General features: G+C 38.3%; 1 long non-coding RNA gene across 3 annotated transcripts; it reads right to left on the reverse strand.

The window, feature by feature from the left end:
- Positions 1 to 354: 354 nt before the first annotated feature.
- On the reverse strand, positions 355 to 4562 carry LOC110797886 (uncharacterized). Of its 3 annotated transcripts, none has more exons than XR_008918682.1 (6): positions 4533 to 4562; positions 4300 to 4364; positions 3598 to 3658; positions 2485 to 2719; positions 2345 to 2384; positions 355 to 513 (listed from the first exon to the last, which is right to left on the reverse strand). It is a non-coding gene; the product is annotated as an uncharacterized lncRNA (long non-coding RNA). The 3 variants fall into 3 exon arrangements; XR_008918684.1 differs by having other exon boundaries at positions 2485 to 2858; positions 3598 to 3706; XR_008918683.1 differs by lacking the exons at positions 4300 to 4364; positions 4533 to 4562 and having other exon boundaries at positions 2485 to 2858; positions 3598 to 4293.
- Between the last annotated feature and the right edge of the window lie 8959 nt (positions 4563 to 13521).

The raw sequence follows: 13521 nt of genomic DNA on the forward strand, positions 1-13521 counted from the left end.
ATATGAGCCCGCACTTGATATATTTTGTGCTGCCAATTTTGAAAATGAGCCCGCACTTGACATATTTGGTGCTGCCAATATTGAAAATGAGCTCGCACTTGACATATATGGTGCTGCCAAATTTGAAAATGAGCCCGCACTTGACATAGAAATGGGCAGCACAAGCATAATAATGAGCCGCACTTGGCCTATAAATGAGCCGCACTTGATCTAGATTTGTTGTATAACCGATTTCCCTACTACATATTACAATTGGACCACGCCACTAATTAACCTCCATACGTCATATAAAAAGTATCCAATTATATAGATAATTAAATTAAATAGTATATAATTGTAAATATAAAAGTCGATTACATTACAATCATGTGAAAAACTAGCTAGAATACATAATTTAAGATTCATTACAAGAAAATATCAAAGACAATCACTGGTAATGAAATTTGCCAACATTTCTTGAACTTCATCTATCTCCTCAAAGGTGAAAGGCCGCTCCCTCGGATTATTGAATACCTTAAAAAGATCGACCATCAAAAAATATATATACACTTTAGTTATATTATAAATATTGAATCGTACAATAAATTAAGACTTAATTTGTTCATAACAAATAAATAATGAACCATATAATAATAAAATTGGTTAATTTCGGTCCCAACTTTCATCTAATAAACTTAAATAAATATTTTAAAGTCCTTCCATGTTTAATAAACTTAGTTTATGTTTCAAATACTCATTCTCACCCATTTTGGTGAAGTTATGCACATTTAAGCCTCGTTAGTTCATTATCGGTCACATTTTGACTAAAATGGCTAATTTCGGTCCCAACTTTCAACTAATGAACTCAAATGAGTATTTTAAAGTCTTTCCATGTTTAATACACTTAGTTTTTTGTTTCAAAGACTCATTCTCACCCATTTTGGTAAAGTTATGCACATTTAAGCCTCGTTAGTTCATTATCGGTCACATTTTGACTAAAATGGCTAATTTCGGTCCCAACTTTCAACTAATAAACTTAAATAAGTATTTTAAGTCTTTACATGTTTGATACACTTAGTTTTATATTTCAAATACTAATTCTCACCCATTTTGGTAAAGTTATGCACATTTAAGACTCATTTGATCATTATCGGCCACATTTTGACTAAATGGCTAATTTCGGTCCCAACTTTCAACTAATGAACTTATATGAGTATTTTAAAGTTATTCCATGTTTTATACACTTAGTTTTATGTTTCAAAGACTCATTCTCACCCATTTTGGTGAAGTTATGCCCATTTAAGCCTCGTTAGTTCATTATCGGTCACATTTTGACTAAAATGGCTAATTTCGGTTCCAACTTTCATCTAATGAACTCAAATGAGTATTTTAAAGTATTTCCATGTTTAATACACTTAGTTTTATGTTTCATATACTCACTCTCACCCATTTGGTGAAATTATGCACATTTAAGCATCGTTAGTTCATTATCGGTCACGTTTTGACTAAAATGGCTAGTTCCGGTCCTAACTTTCAACTAATGAACTTAAATGAGTATTATAAAGTCCTTCCATGTTTAATAAACTTATTTTATGTTTCAAAGACTTATTCTCACCCATTTTGGTAAAGTTACGCACATTTAAGCCTCGTTAGTTCATTATCGGTCACATTTTGACTAAAATGGCTAATTTCGATCCGAACTTTCAACTAATAAACTTAAATAAGTATTTTAAAGTCTTTACATGTTTGATACACTTAGTTTTATATTTCAAATAATAATTCTCACCCGTTTTGGTAAAGTTATGCACATTTAAGACTCATTTGATCATTACATTTTGACTAAAATGGCTAATTTCGGTCCCAATTTTCAACTAATGAACTTATATGAGTATTTTAAAGTTATTCCATGTTTTATACAATTAGTTTTATGTTTCAAAGACTCATTCTCACCCACTTTGGTGAAGTTATGAACATTTAAGCCTCTTTAGTTCATTATTGGTCACATTTTGACTAAAATGGATAATTTCAGTCCAAACTTTCAACTAATGAACTTAAATGAGTATTTTAAAGTCTTTCCATGTTTAACACACTTAGTTTTATGTTTCAAAGACTCATTCTCACCCATTTTGTAATTTTTTTCTCGTTTGAACAATTCTATCAAATTAAGAATTTCCACTCTTTAAGATTTTGTAAAGTAGTACTACTTACTCACTCTGATGTTTTCTGTTGATAAGATGTAAGCATTCGAGGAAAGACAGTATCATATTCAAAAACAAAAAAAAAAAAAAAAACCGGATATAACCAATAAACAATAAGATAAAGTCATAAAACAATCATTGAAATTAAATAGAAAGACAACGTGTACCTTGAATAGTAGACTGAAGCCACTGAAACTGATATGCACACTGAAGGGAGGAAGAAAGGAGACGTCATTGATGTTAAAATAGGATACTCCGTATTTAATATGAGAAAACATAAAACCCTAACGACTTGAAGTACACTGACCATAAAGAAAGCTCACTGACAGGTTCCTCGTGAACTGAATCGGTAACAGGGTTAAAGCTCCCATTGCTTTCACCGTCTACTACACAGTTCTCCCCGACCCCAAAACTTGCATCAAGGCTTCCAAAGATTAATACATTCTTTACGGAATCATGGACTTGGATATGTTGCGGTATGATCACATGTTGACCATCAGAAAACTTCAACTTCTCAAGCTTTGTGGTTGCATTCTTCACACCTGAGATATTTAGAATGACTTATTCAGAAACTCCTTAAACCAAAACCATTATAGTGTCATCATCACACCATGTCTACCATCAAATCTCGTTTGTGGGCCAAGCAATGTCATTTAAAACATGGGAAAGTGTTTTTTTCTTCTGTCAACAGGGGTTTGGGGAAAAGTAAAGATGAAAACTACCCATTTGCTGATCTTGTTGCAGCATGAACAAATTCACGACTCAGATTATTTATCAAGTGATCAGCAGAAACACAGTTTAAAATCATGGTATGCAAGCATCCAAAACAGGCCAAACATGGCTTTAAAACAAACATTCAACTCTCACGCATTCAGGCAAGCGTAAGAAAAACATGGTACCAAAGTCCTATTCTTAAATACAGAAAAAGTAAAGAGACGAGAAAAGAAACCACAAGACATCATAAAATATTATGTAGAAATGGATGTCTTCAAGCAGTCAAGCCTAACAACTAGCTTCATAAAGGAAATGCATAATCTCGGAAGGCTGGAATCAAGCAGAGCAGCATCAAGTGCAGACTGAGCAGGGGTGCTCACACTATTATGATTTGCCTAGAGGGCAGGGTCAAAAAACAATTCACGGCCCACAGACCAAAGCTTTTCATATGTGAATGGCCATTAAGCTGTGAGAAAGCATGAGATATGTTACAGTTTCTTAGCATCATCTAGAAAACATAACTGCATTGGAACACTGACTTAATAATTGTTATAAAAAGCATGCAACAGATGACTTCATCTCCATCTAAATACAAACATAAAAGTCACAGTTATAAATTGTAACAGTTGGATGTGCTCAAGCGGAAACAGAGAAATAACAGCAACACAGCAAAAAAATTAGAAGATAAAACAACAGAGCTACTTACCAAGAATAGCAGATTTGGAAGAAAATGTGACACTGCTGGACAAATCCCTCAATCTTCATATCTGTTTCAGTGTCAGAAGCAACTTCCTTATTTGCAGGCTTCACAGTACCTGTAATCCAGTCATTGAATTTACAGTACTTCTTTGCCTCGAATACTCAAATCAAAATAAACAACGTTGACAACAGTATTACCATTATCATATCTATGAGACAGTCTTAGTAAACACTGAAAATGATTTCAGGTAAACAGGACTACATGAGTATTAAAAAGAGAACTATCATATCTTTACCTCTCTTCATCTAGTATACAAACAAGGGGTGCTTCAAATTACTATGGAACTAAGAATCACAATCATTGAATGTCAAAAAGGAAGGCAAGGTGAGAGCATCAGCATCTTAAGCACATTGTAAACAAAAAAAACTTTGACCTTATGCATCAAGCCCAAACATTCAGCAGGGTCTGTACCATATGGATGTATATAAACGTGAAACCAGAGGATGAATCTGCAAATATAGTTTTCTGTTCTCTATGGCATGAACTAAATAATTAACAAAATAAACTTGAAAATTATCAACCAAAAAATACACAAATTAAATAATTAAGAACTACAAATAATTACTTAAATAGTATGGAACAAGAAGAAAAATTGAATGATTTCAATTAAAATATGCACCCAGAGAGAAAGAAGGTACCAACACTTACTAGAATTTTGATGTCATGGTCGCAATCGCCCAAGGAGAAAGAAGGTAACAACGAAGAAGCCCCAACTTCATATGAAAATCCAAACATTATAGTTAGTTTTCGCGAATTTGAGATTGAAACCCTAATTTTAATAAGAAACCCAGGTTAGAAAAGGGATTCGCAAACTAATTTCGACAGAAATATGTAACGAATCGCCAAAATAAAAAACGAAAATAAAAAATCGAAGAACGAACCTGAATTAATTCGATCTGGAAGAAGCTAGAGAGGGGAATGAGCATCGGCGGTGGGGGAACAGCAGCGACGACGCGACGGTGGGGGAACAATAGCGGCGACACCGCGGTGGGGAACAGCAGCGACGACTCGTTCAGTGTGTTATGAGTGTTAAATTTTGCGCCCAGAGAATCAGAGAAGGGAAGGAGTAGAGAAACTAAGGAAAGAAGCAATAAGCGGGAAAATGCGAAAATGTAGGAATATTTTTTGCGGCTCTTTCGTAGAATAGCCCGCACTTGAACTCAAGTGCTGCCAATTTTCTAAAATGAGCCCGCACTTGTGAAAATATATTTTTTCTATTTTTTTTTGTGCTCTCAAGTGCTGCCAATTTATCAAATGAGCCGCACTTGAAGGGAAGCACATGACAATTTTTCCTCTAGTGAGTTTACACCCAATCGACTAGTAATATAGGAGTCGCCATTCAGTTTTTAACGACAATGAGAAAAACTGACAAAACCCGGTTATCGTGACATAAAGGGAGTGCAATTATGTTCGACCACGACGGCCATAGGTTCCCTTGTGATCCCTGGTGTGGGGATCGCTCAACGTACACCCGCAGGGCAGAGATTGAGAGTTCGGGGGACTGTAACTACCGAGAAGAGTGCTCATCGATAACTCCAGAGGCAGGTTATCCTTACTAGCTCAGCATAAATAATTGAAGGGACATGCGTTTAAACTATTAAACTATTTTGGATTGATTTTAGCAATATGCAACACATAATACTAAATCGATCGTGATTATCTTATTTAGATTGATTTAAGGTAGCTAGCATGATAATCCAATTGTCCAGGGTATTATCTTATTAGGCGTGATAGATCAATCAAGTTAATACTTTGACAATTTTATAAAAGGGCGATGAAAGCGATTAAATCATATGAGGGACACATTACAACGCACCCTTGAGAGGTGTGTTACGGTTCTTAGAAAACTAACCACTTGGCTTTGCTATTTCTCCTTTTATTTAACGAATCTCGGGTTTCTGGGCAGTGTTCCAGTATTTAAGCTTAATTCATCAGCTACAAGGGACAGGATATGTTTAGTTCGACTTTTGGGTCGATTGCAATTGAACGCGGGATCAATTTCGCAGCGTGAGGCTTAGGCTTAGGGTTAGAGTCAATACTCAGATTATGAATTGTGTGTTGTGTTGTGTTCACGTCGGCTTTAGGGGTCTATTTATAGGAAAAAGTGGCGTAGAAAGATAGATTTTCAGGAATATGAATACGAAACGGATTAGGAAAAGAATCCGTCCCAGGTATTTTCGGCGCCCAGGGCTGGGCGTTGAAAATAGGATCTGGGCAGAATTCTTTGTCAGATTGGACTCTAGAGTACGGAGTCCATTAAGAGACTTAATCCGAGTTATTTGGTGCGTATGAATTTACGACGGAATGCGTCTGGGCCCTTTACGAACTCTAGGTTCGTTATGAGTTTAATTAATACGTTAACTCTTTTATCGAATTGCGATAGGAATAGAATTCCTTTTACAATTTCAATCTCTTTTAGGATTTATGTTGGAGTGCAACACCTATTTCTGACAGGTTTTTATCTTTTTATTCTTACTACTTTTAGCAATTACCTTTTACGGCAGCTACTATTTTTAGCAGGTTTCTATAAATGGAAGCTTGGCTGAAATGAAAGGGTGATTTGAGATTCGTTATTTTACAGGAGATGCGTTGCCAAATGGAGATTTATGTTCTCATCATCTAACCTTCCCTTTCGAGGATGGGGACAAAAGTAGGTGTCTACAGTTAGCCCCCACTTTGACCGAGTCTTGGAGTAAGACGATGGTCAAAGTATTAGACGGAGTGCGTCATACAAGCCATGGTGTATGTGACCTATTTTGCGAGGGTCTCACGAGCCCCCGAGTGATAACAGTTGACTTAAGGGTCATCACTTGAAGTGTTAACACATTCCTCACGTGTCATTGGAATTTGTAAAGTATAGAAACTCCCTCACTTTGTCATTAGAAGTACCTACAGATGTATAGAAACTCCCTCACTTTGTCATTGGAAGTATCTACAGATGTTTTCGAAATCAAAGCTATAAAGTGTAACCAGGCCTGGCTAAGCCCGATCTCGAGGTAAAAATGTTTTTAAAGATTCTCATTTTCAGGGTTAGCTAAACGAGAGAACCCCCTTGTTTTTATATGACGTAAAACGAAGGAAAATCCAGCACATCACCCTTTTTTGGAAAAGCGGAAAACAAATTTTTTTGATTTTTTGAAAAGAGAAACGGTCCTTTGATTTTTGAAAAAGGGAAACCATCCTTTGATTTTTGGAAAAGGGAAACCATCTTTTGATTTTTGGAAAAGGGAAACCATCCTTTGATTTTTGGAAAAGGGAAACCATCTTTTGATTTTTGGAAAAAGATAAACCAGGAAAAGTTATCGCTGCAGCGACTAAGGACCTGCGTGGTTAGTGACGCAGAACCCGCCCGCTGAAGGTGGGCGAGCCAGTCCGCTGAGGGTGGACGCCCCGTCCGATAGAAGTGGACGAATCTGTTTTGATGTTTTTGAAAATAAGGACCTACGCGGTTTGTGACGTAGACCCCGCGGGCTGAAGATGGTGAGCCTGTTTTTTTTGTTTTTGAAGAATTTATTTTCTTTTCATTTTTCGAAAACTGAGGACCTGCGCGGTTTAGTGACGCAGACCCCGCCGGCTGAATATGGCGAGCCTGTTTTTGTTTTGTTTTGAAGAATTTTATTTTCTTTCGAGGGATGCTCGGATTTAGTTGCAACCTGAATGTGGGTTGACAACGTGCTTAGACGGACCATTGTCTCGTGGTTATCATCTTTCATGGTTTTGAGCTAGTCTTTACGGCTCAATTATGCCACTACCTGGGTCCTTGATTAGGAGACTATGTATAAGTATCAACGACGACCTTTGTCTTGAGGTCGTAATCCGGTTTTATCTTTTGAGATCATCCAAACACGGGAGTTCGTACAGCGTAGTTTGGGAATATTGTTTTAACTTTGCATACTCTCTTTTGAAATATATATATTTTCTTTCGAGCCCCCAAGCACTCGTGCTTGACGGTCATTTCTTGTCAAAGAGGTTCCTTTTTGTAATGTCCTTGATCGTGTTTGGGATCGTGCTCGTAAGTGCGAGCGATCTTTGTAGTGGTGTGTTACTCTTAACAAAGCCGTGAGGTGCGACTTTCAGTAAAGAAATCGGCGATTTTCGAGTCGAATGGATACGGCAGGACCCTACAGAAGTCAGGGCCTTTTTTGGGCCTGGGCTCATTTTCGGCGCCCAGGCCTGGGCGTTGAAATAATTCACGCCCAATTGGGGCGTTGAAAATATTGTTTGGCCTGGTCTTTTGATGACACAGATGGCCTCTTGTTCGTTCGTTTATTTCTCTTTGAAATTCTACGTATTCTCTTCTCTTTTGTAGAATTTTAGAGATCACAATGAGTTGAGCTGATTTTCAGCGCCTAGGGCTGGGCGTCGGAATTTCTGGCGCCTGGTCCTGGGCGTTGAAAGTGCATCCCAGGCAGGACTTTCTCGTGATGATTTCTCGAGGATCCGTAGCCGATTGGTGGACTACGGTGTTTGTCGCTTTGGGGCGATTATTTAAAGGAACTGTTGCTCTTAAGGTGTACAGTTATTGCAATAGTTGGGCGAGTCTATATGGCCCGAGGAACATACCTTGAGGCGTAAGACTTTAATTGCTCTTGTTGTTATTTTGAACGTATATTTTTTTCTTTTGAACGCGTTCGTGAATGTTCGATACTTAGGATGATGATACGTATGTGCGAACGAGCGTTCATAGAATGGCCGTTGTGTGCGGTCCATTAATCAGTTCGCTTGAATCATTTTTTTTTTTTTTTTGAGCAATGACTGATGTTGAATAGTTTGCTTAGAAGCTTGATAGGGTTCAGGCCAATTCATGAAGTGGGCTCAGGCATCGTGCCCTTTTGATCGTTTAAACATTTGCTTTGAGATTTTTTTTTATTTTGCTATGGTCGTTCCGTAGCTTGGAGCCCCCAAGTATGCATGTTGGGATGCTTCCTTTTGGCGTACGATTTTTGTAGGTTCTTTCGAGAAAGGTGCCTTGGGGTTCCGCTCGTGTAGGTGCGAGCTATCCCTTCCGTGGTAGGTGATGTTTTGCTACCTTTAATCCTTAATGTAGAAGTCGTGTGGCTTGCATTTTGAATTTGGGCGATAAGTAGTCTTTGCCTCTTTTACACATGCTCTTGGTCGTGCCCGCATTAGTGCAATATGCCTATGGTGCGACGTAGGCTTGTGTGGCCTAACAGCGTGGCTTAGAACATTCCTCCAGGTGTTGGGATATCATTATTATTATTTTTTTGTATTGGAGTATCACGCTTCGTTCAGGTGTTCGAACAACTGTAGCACCTTCTGCGTGGGTGTGCACGGCTTATTACTTCATTCGATGCGAGGATTCATAGATGTTTCTTTCTTATTTTTATCCTTGATTTTCCTTTCGCTTTTGCTTTGGAATGACGTAGACTGTGTAACGGGCGCTTGTAGGGCGAGCGTTATGTGCAGTAGTTTGATCGGAGTTTTGGTGACTCGCGATTTTCAGTTACCCTTGTTAGTGGGGGTGACTTCATATATTCTAAGTAGCGCTTAGAATTTGGGAGGGGTGGTAGCCATTCTGAGGTTCGTTTTACACGATTAAACCTTAGGATTGTGCCCCTATGACGTGTGTATAGCAATAGCGTCGAGAATTTGCGATAAAATCGTCATTTCGAGCATTTTTAGAGTGCTTTTCTCAAGCCCCCAATTGTAGCTACGGGATTGGCTTGGTGCTATAATGCTTGGCATACGTTTTTATGCATTCATGGTGACATGGATCATGAATAGTTTGAACCAAACTCGTTTAGTGCGAGGTACGTTCGAGTAGTGATTTGCTACTTCTCTTGTAAATGTTGTATTGTGCGACATTGCCATGGTCAAGGTAGTCACATATTGAAGTGTGCCTTGACCAAAAGCTAGGTGCCTTTCTTTACCCATAATCATATTTAGAAATCTTTTTTTTTCTGACACACTTGCAACATCGAGGTAAACGCATACTTAGCTTAAACCAACGACACTTTATTATGTTCGAATAAGTCTTTGAAAATTATTTGAAATCCGAGTCCTACTGTGTAAAATCCGAGGTGTCCTAAGTAAGTTGACTTATAGAAGGGTTCGTACAGGATTACATGAGTGAATCAAAACACTGTTACGATTTTTGGAATGTTGTCTAAGGATTTGCTGGAAGCCAGGGTGAAGGCGTCAAGATATTACTTGTGCCCGTGTGGCACATGGTTTAGGATTTTAGGGCCATCTTTTCTAGAATTGCGGGAATAAACCGCTTTCAAATTGACTTAGATTTACTTGGTGTATGTCTGTACAAAAGGTCAAGGTATACTTAGTTCTTTCCCTAGCTCTTTCATTTCAATTTTTTTCCCCCAGTTGCTATTATGTCTTCTCATTAATGATGCTTTCAGATTTCGATTTTAGATGCCCGTGTCATATGTCTAAGTAGGGTGAGCCTTGGCTAAGTGCCAAGTCCTATTGACAATGTCTGGTTTTTTTTTTGAAAGGGGATTCGCAAGCACTTGAATTACCATGAACGGGTGCCCTGAGTTCGAAGGAACGATGGGGCGATGCCGTAAAACAATCCTCTTTATTGCAAGCTTACTGCCTTTACTACTTGTTGGCGATTATGACTGTGTCTAGTGGTGAAAGAAGGTCTTTAAGTGAGTTGGTTCGCTTTAGGGAGGGTCAAGTCGAGTATTTTAGAGGTCATGGACGCTTGCGCTAGCCCCCATTCAATTGAGGTAAAGCGATCTTTTGAGTATTGGCTAAGTGCCTAGGAGTGTGAGTGCTCCTTCGGGCAAGGGTACGTGCCTTAATTATTTTTCGATGTGTGCTCATTTTGGCATCTTGATGACTCGGATTCTTCTTTTTGACTTAATTTTTCTTTCGATTTAGATTGCAAGTAATTAAATTTCAATAAGGGACTCTATTTTTAATTCTTGTTATTCTATAGGCTTTAACATTTTTGCAAATTGGTTGGACCGAATCATGGATTGCCTACGTATCCGCCTTAAATAGATTTAATTTGGAATCAGGTCTTGCGTAGTTCTTAGCCAGAAAATGGCTTCTTAGAATGCCGATTTTAAACAAGTACGTTCGAGTGGAATCGTAATGTTTGAAATAGGGTGAAATAAGTGAAGTTTATTATTATTTTAATCTGCTGCTTTGCCGTAAGCCAAAAATTTGTTTTATTTTTTAAGTACATGTATTTGCACAAAAATCTTTTCATGTGTTTTTTGGTACGTATATCTGAATACGTGTTGTACCCCTCCAAGTGTTCGTTATTTTTCCGTGTATGTGCGGATAAAATGACGAGCACTTCTGGACAAAATTTGGCAAGCAGAGAGATTCAGCGCCCAGGCTGGGGCGTTATTGATTCCAGCGCCCAGCTCTGGGCGCTGAAAATGATTTCTGGGCAGATTTTTTTTTTTGGTGCGTTGCTTCTTTTCCTTTTGTGCCAAATATTTGCGAATCTTTTTTTTGTGCGCTAAATTCTTTTATTCTTTTTAGACGAACTTTAAAGGCGCTTTGCAAAGTTTCTTTTTTATTATTTATTTATTTTTTATGTTAAGCGTAGAATGTATTTTTCATTTGTCTTTTTTTTTATTCGTGACTCAAGACGGCTTGAAAGATGGGTTGAATGAGATAGGATAATTTGTATAGTTATTAGTTAAGCATGAGGATTGGAAAGGGTAGAAGATCGTAGCACTTTATGTAGTTTTTGTGGTATGATTTGGATTGGTTGACTCAATTCTTTTCCTTTGTTTACTTGGGTAAATTTCGCACTTTGGGAGGTACGGGCTAAGTATTTCATGGCTCGCTCTTTTCGCTCTCCCTTTTCTCTTTCTCTTCTTTTCTTTTTTTTGCTTGGGATTTCTCCCCCTTTTTATTTGGGCTAAAAGGTAGATGGTTGTGGTCTTTGACTAACGAGGCGAGACTGAGTGAACCTCGTTTGGTAGGCCTATAGTGGACCTTTAATTTCAGTAGGCCTAGGGCGGACCTTTAAATTGTCTTACTTTGCAAGCGTATTTAGTCGTTTCTTAAAATGTGAAAATAGCGTAGATTCAAAATGTTGTTTTTACTTTATTGAAATTAACGAAAGAATTACATCGAAAATAACCTTTTGCTTCTTTTCAGATTCCAGTTTCCGGGATTTAATTGGAAGTTGTGATTTAGACTCGAACTTTCATTAATCTTTTCTGATTATAACCCGTGTATGAATACAAGGAGGTGGCCTAGACTCAAAATAATGACGTGGCGTAAGCCTATACTACTTGACCAAGCGACTCTTAGACTTAGGCTAATTGGACCATAACTTTCGTTGGTTGACACTTTAGATTTTAACCCTTGGGTGTTCATTTGTCATGCGCCATTTTGCTTAATGTTGGCAAGGTAGTTAGTTGGGGAGATCGAATTTTCATTTTCGCAACACTAGAATCATTAGTGCGGCTTCCCTCTTAGTGTGTATTGCTTTACCCCGATGGTAGCCTTATGGCATGCCGATTTGGCTATTTTCATGGTTCGTCATGTTGCGTTCATGGAAAATCTTTTAGTCCGTACTTAGGAGTATTTCAAGGAGCGAGTGGCTCGATAGGACTATGATAGTCGTGATCCAATGTGATCAAAAGCCTTGAGGCCATTAATTTTTTTTTCTGCCAATTGTATTAACACCTTAGGCTCACTTTGGGGGTTGTGCGACTATGAAGGAATGATTTTCAGAATGTGACTGTTTCCAGTTTGCAAATACTTGAATTACATAATATATTCTTTTTGTTGGTGAGAGAGAGTATTGAGGCCGTAGATTCTTAGCAAGGGATGACAATTACATATGGGTGCTTATTGATTTAAATGTTAGGAAGGGAGACTCGATATGTTTTAACCTTTTAACTTGCAGAATCACACCAAGCATTAGGACCGATTCTATGTATAAGACAACTAAGACTTAGGATTTAGATTGTACTTTGGCATAGCCTAGTCTAGACTCGGATTTATTTATTTTTTATTCGAACATTATTTTTCCTTAAAAACTTTATTTGAACATTAATTTTTGAATACTTTGCCCATGTGACATTCAAGGCCATTTAATTAGCGTGCTCGGTTTTGGTGCAGAACATTGTCGTCATAGGAGGCCTAATGACGATGCAAGGAGTTATTTATTTTATAAGTCGTTCTTAGAATTGAGTGCCTTTTCCATACTCCCTCGTAGCAAATTTGTTACGAATTTTTTATTGCTACGTATATTTTGTACGCGGGCACCGAGGCTGCGGTGCCTGGCCAAAAGGCCAAGCAGCAACTTCAGCGCCCAGCAGGGGGCGTTGAAATAATTGGCGCCCAGCCAGGGGCGCTGAAAATGCGTCCCTGACTGGTACTTGTATTATGTTAGTCTATTTTTTCGTACATGCGACTTAATTTTGCGTGCTTGCCTAATAACGTCCTTTACGCGTTGTGCAGCGTTGTGGGATCCGTTACAGGCCATCCTAGGCGTCGCTTATTTTTGTGGCGATCGCCCGGGGTTGCGGAACATGTATTTAGGTATAACTCTTTGGCCAATTGGTGTTTATGAATTTTTGGGCAACTTTTAGGGTCGTTGGTTTTCTAGCGTTATTTTTCACACACAATCACAATATAATCACGTAATTCGCTACACATAACTAACATTACAACATGAAGAAAAAATAATATGTCACGTAGTTTATGATAGGCTTCTATGGGTAATATTTGCGCCGGCTTGGTACCGCTTCTATCGTAGATCCAACACATGCCCCGGTCGAGGTAGTGCATTCAACAGACGAATTTGTCCCAAGAGGCCAATCACGATGTAAGCCAAGGGGGCATGCACCAATGAGAGGGACCTTAGTGGGCGAGCGATTGGGTTTGGGACGGGTGTACTACTAGCGAAAAGTG

Source organism: Spinacia oleracea, chromosome 4 (assembly GCF_020520425.1).
Source record: "Spinacia oleracea cultivar Varoflay chromosome 4, BTI_SOV_V1, whole genome shotgun sequence".
Classification (NCBI taxonomy): domain Eukaryota; kingdom Viridiplantae; phylum Streptophyta; class Magnoliopsida; order Caryophyllales; family Amaranthaceae; genus Spinacia; species Spinacia oleracea.